Source organism: Bos grunniens, chromosome 1, assembly GCF_055505025.1.
Source record: "Bos grunniens cultivar Pamir isolate PY7600 chromosome 1, Bosgru_T2T1.0, whole genome shotgun sequence".
Taxonomy (NCBI): domain Eukaryota; kingdom Metazoa; phylum Chordata; class Mammalia; order Artiodactyla; family Bovidae; genus Bos; species Bos grunniens.
Window position 1 is genome coordinate 152,616,042 of NC_141165.1, and position 5,447 is coordinate 152,621,488.

The window sequence follows — 5,447 nt, forward strand, 5'->3', positions numbered from 1 at the left end:
TAGGTCATACCTGAATGGAAAAAGCAAGAGAGTTCCAGAAAAACATCTATTTCTGCTTTATTGACTATGCCAAAGCCTTTGACTGTGTGGATCACAATAAACTGTGGAAAATTCTGAAAGAGATGGGAATACCAGAACACCTGAGCTGCCTCTTGAGAAATTTGTATGTAGGTCAGGAAGCAACAGTTAGAACTGGACATGGAACAACAGACTGGTTCCAAATAGGAAAAGGAGTTCGTCAAGGCTGTATATTGTCACCCTGTTTATTTAACTTATATGCAGAGTACATCATGAGAAATGCTGGACTGGAAGAAACACAAGCTGGAATCAAGATTGCTGGGAGAAATATCAATAACCTCAGATATGCAGATGACACCACCCTTATGGCAGAAAGTGAAGAGGAACTCAAAAGCCTCTTGATGAAAGTGAAAGTGGAGAGTAAAAAAGTTGGCTTAAAGCTCAACATCCAGAAAACAAAGATCATGGCATCCGGTCCCACCACTTCATGGGAAATAGATGGGGAAACAGTGGAAACAGTGTCAGACTTTATTTTTCTGGGCTCCAAAATCACTACAGATGGTGACTGCAGCCAAGAAATTAAAAGACGCTTACTCCTTGGAAGGACAGTTATGTCCAACCTAGATAGCATATTGAAAAGCAGAGACATTACTTTGCCAACAAAGGTTCGTCTAGTCAAGGCTATGGTTTTTCCTGTGGTCATGTATGGATGTGAGAGTTGGACTGTGAAGAAGGCTGAGTGCCAAAGAATTGATGCTTTTGAACTGTGGTGTTGGACAGGACTCTGAGAATCCCTTGGACTGCAAGAAGATCCAACCAGTCCATTGTGAAGGAGCTCAGCCCTGGGATTTCTTTGGAAGGAATGATGCTAAAGCTGAAACTCCAGTACTTTGGCCACCTCATGCGAAGAGTTGACTCATTGGAAAAGACTCTGATGCTGGGAGGGATTGGGGGCAGGAGGAGAAGGGGACGACAGAGGATGAGATGGTTGGATAGCATCACTGACTCGATGGACGTGAGTCTGAGTGAACTCCGGGAGTTGGTGATGGACAGGGAGGCCTGGCGTGCTGCAATTCATGGGGTCGCAAAGAGTCGGACAGGACTGAGTGACTGATCTAATCTGATCTGAATGGTCTAGTGGCTTTCCCTACTTTCTTCAATTTCAGTCTGAATTTGGCAATAAGTAGTTCATGATCTGAGCCACAGTCAACTCCTAGTCTTGTTTTTGCTAACTGTATAGAGCTTGTCCATCTTTGGCTACAAACGATATACATTCCTTAGTTCTTTATTCTCAAATGTTTAACACCCAACTCTGCTTCCAATTTCTCATTACTTCTGGGAAACATCTCTTCTATTCCATTACTCCTGCAGGAAGTCAGATTGTCTCTTCTGCACCTGGACTTTGTCATGACCACCTGAATGTGTGTCATTCCTCCTCCACTTGCTCCTCCAGCTCCATTCTTGACACAGTGAGATTTGCACGGTTCAGCACAGTTCTGAAATATGTGAGATTTGTGCTTGGGTATGTGAGTGCCTGAGCGTGTGAGATACAAGGAATAGTTGGAGAAGGTATTATTTTTGGTGCAAATACAAGAAGAAATGCTTGTATTATATCAAAGAACTCAAGGTTCAAGCCACCTCTTAGCCCAGTCTTTGAAAGAGGCCATAGCACCTCACGAAAGACTAATTCATAAGCAGTACACAGAGATTTGTTAGAAGAAATGAGCCATTTTTATTGAGGATAAGGGGTTATCCAAGCTTTAGAATGTTAGGATCATTAACACAGTCATAACAGAGACTTAGAGATTAAGGAGTAAAGGCTAACATTAGGAAGAGTCAGATGATATCACCATTGAACATCAGACTTCAAGCATGTCAATCTAAAAATGGGTAGTTGGAGGTCAAAGCCTCTGTCGCGCATACAATTTCTTGCAAGTACAAATCATGGGTTACAGATCCTCGAAGCAGTATTATCTTTAGATTCCTCATTTAAGAAGCAGACTAGGCTAAGAGGGTGATGTTCTAGCAGCAAGAATAACATCTCCTGTAGCAAACTGGCCAGTAGCTGCTATAGCCAGAGCCATATCCGCAGCCATATCTGGTTCCATAACCACAGCCATAATAGGGGCTAAATCCACAGCCATATCCTGTCCCATATCCACAGCCGTATCCACAGCCGTATCCTGAGCTGTATCCACAGCCGTATCTACTTCCATATCCACAGCCATAATAGGGGCTGAACCCACAGCTGTAGCTCTTTCCACAGCCATAGCCACAGGAGTTGCCGTAGTAGTTACAACACATGTTGTCAAGAGAGGAGGATTCAGGTGGACTGCAAGAGGCTGTTCCTGAAGTGTGTGTGTCTCCTCCCCATGGACCTTAATATACTGTTAGTAATTGGCAGAGCATACCATTCATTCCCTGACATAGACAACAAATATGGAAGCAACATTATGAGCCAGTCACGTCACCACTGACAATCACTAAAGTTTGCTTAAAATAGCTCATTATTTGGGCGACTCCTGTTTCATTTTAAGAGCTTCACTTTAATTTGTTCTGCTGACAAACTGTCTTAGTAGAATCGTGTGACCCAAAGCTGATCATTTTCAAAATCTCCTCTCATTTAACAGATACCTTATAAAACAAGCTTGTTGGGGAATGTCAGATGATTTTGCCTCCTTTTCTCTCTCAGTTTTCCAAAATACCTGCTTCTGACCACAGGAAAAGGAATATTCCTGTCTCCTTTCCTAAATCATTGCAACTCTCTGTCCATTTTCTCCTACCCTTTCTGCATTCCTTACCCCTGCCTTGTCCGACTCTCCTCAAATCCTAAGAATCTGATCAGTATCTGATAATTCAAAATGAACTCCATTCCCAGAAAGAGTGAAGACTTACAGGCGTGGAGACAGTATGCTGCATGTGTTCCTTCTTGTATTTTCTTCTTCCATGCACCAGGCAATGGAAGGTCCTGTTCACGTGGGGCAGCCCTCTTTTTCTCTCCTTTTTGTAGCTACCTGAGTCTCACCATTGAGGAGACTTTAACAGTTTAACCAACTTTATTTGGCTGAAGAATCAGAAGACCTCAGTTAGACCAGAAACTCATTTTTTCACATAAAGCCTTATCAGAGTTTTGTGTTATGAGATGTGAGTCCATTCCCCTCACTCAATCATTCTTACCTTCTTCTATCACTACTCTTCCTTACACATTATGTTCAAAGGCTAAAGGTAAGTGGGGTCACTCTGATACTACAGCAAAAGCCCATCTTCAGCTCCTAGTACACTCATGACATCAAGTACCAACAAACTCAATTTTATCCTTATTCATATGTACATTAATCAGAAGTTCTCAACCTTCTACAAAAATGTCCATTGTGACTTTGAAATATAATATGTCTCCTTTCTTCTAAATAATCCTCTCTAACACACTTACCTTTTTGACATGTAAAAGAGGGAAATGAGTATCATTTCTTCTGCTGTTAATATTTTTCTTGCCACCAAATTTCTCAGCTTAAAAATATCTACTTGTACTTCAAAACTCAGATCTGTAATCAGCTCCTGTGAGATGCCTTTCCTCCGTGTTATTGTCTGAACTGGATCATCCTCCTCTTGGTCCTGGGGCTTCCCTAGTGGCTCAGGAAAGAATCTGCCTGCAACACAAGAGATGTAGGTTTGATCCCTGGGTCTGGAAGATCCCCTGGAGAAGGAAATGGCAACCCCCTCCGGTGTTCTTGCCTGGGAAATCCCAAGGACAGAAGGGCCTGTCGGGCTATACAGTCCATGGAGTTGAAAAGAGTCTGACATGACCTAGCAACTAAGCCACCACAACCAGCACCTCCTGGCTCTTATGTGCAGACACATGTCAAAGTACTTGTCAAAGTTTATTAAAACTATGTCTTGCCTCACTACTTGAAACGTAACTTCATAGCAAACATTCAACCTTTCATGACCAAACATTCAGTCCAAAAAGAACCGTGTTGCTTTGTTTGTTTGGGTAGGGGGGCTTTTTTTGTTTGTTTTTTTTTGTTTGCTTATCTTAGTTTCTAGATTTTGTTTAAATTAACTTTTTCAGAATCTGGGAAGACTCCAAAATTTAGATTATTTTTCAATGCAACAGCCATGAAATCCGAGTTGGAAGGGAGTATAAAGTCAAGAAGATCATTCTTTCCACTGGATATACTTGCATTTCAACAGCAAAGGAATAAGTGGTGATCGAGTACTGTATTGAATGCCTTTAACAGGGATTTTCACAAGGCTGCCAACTTCAATTTTTGAGACGTTTCATTATCAGACATTTTTCCTTCAGTTGAGAAATCATTCTACCGATTTTTCTGATATTGGTCACTGGTATAATCTGACACTCTGTTATGTTTCATCCCCAAACTTAAACAAAAAGAACATATATTCCCATTCCATTTTTCTTATCTTTCAGTTTCTTACCTTTTCTGTCCGCCTTGAAATTCAAAACTATAAATTATGCTTGACAAAGTCTCTTGTACAGACACGTTACTTTTCAGTGCCACAGCCAACACACTCTCTGGTCACATTATCCCTGGATTATTGAAAAGCTCTTTTATCTTTGTTGCATTATTTCTAATACCTTTCCACTCAGATCTCTGGATACCAGCTTAAAACAGTAAAGACAGCTCCCATTCTGTGCATCCTGGAATAATCAGCTCTGAGTATACTCCCTGATACATAATTTGGACTCAATATTCTTCCATAAAAATGGATGAATCAAGTCAAACATATATTCAAATATTGGAGCACCACATATACTCAACAAAACATTTGATTATATGCTTAAATTGTCTGAATACAAATTTCTTCTTTCTAAAATGAGGCCTACCTATTTTTACATAATTGTTTTCCTTATGTTTCATACCTATTTAGTGTTCCGGTTAGGAATTTTACTCAATAAATGCTATTCTCTTTATCTCACGTTCCTGTTTGTTTGTTTTTTTTTTTCCTCTCTCTCTTGGCTATATATATATATATATTTATTTTGTGATTATTATTTTAATACATATTATTTAAGTATGCACTTTTCAGAATCTAAACATAAGTTTTAATTTTAAATAACTTCGCTTTTTTTTTTTTTTGCAGCAATGAGGTGGACCTAGAAATTCTCGTACTGAATGAAGTAAATCAGACAGAGAAAGACAAATACATGATATGCTTTTTTTAGATTTCTATGGAATCTAAAAATAATAGTACAAATGAACCTATTTATAAAACAGAAATAGAGTCACAGAAGTACAAAACAAGCATGGTTACCAAGGGGTGGGGGGTGAAGGGAGGACAGAGAGGGATAAACTGGGAGGTGGAGAATGACATATTCACACTACTATATATAAAATAGATAACTAATAAAAATCTACTGTATAGCACAGGGAACTCTACCCAATATTCTGTAATGACCTATATAGGAA

General features: G+C 39.8%; 1 long non-coding RNA gene across 1 annotated transcript; it reads right to left on the reverse strand.

Annotated features, from left to right (window-relative positions):
• Positions 1-1,725: 1,725 nt before the first annotated feature.
• Positions 1,726-2,342, reverse strand: LOC147380329 (uncharacterized). The gene has a single exon (XR_015135125.1). It is a non-coding gene; the product is annotated as an uncharacterized LOC147380329 (long non-coding RNA).
• Between the last annotated feature and the right edge of the window lie 3,105 nt (positions 2,343-5,447).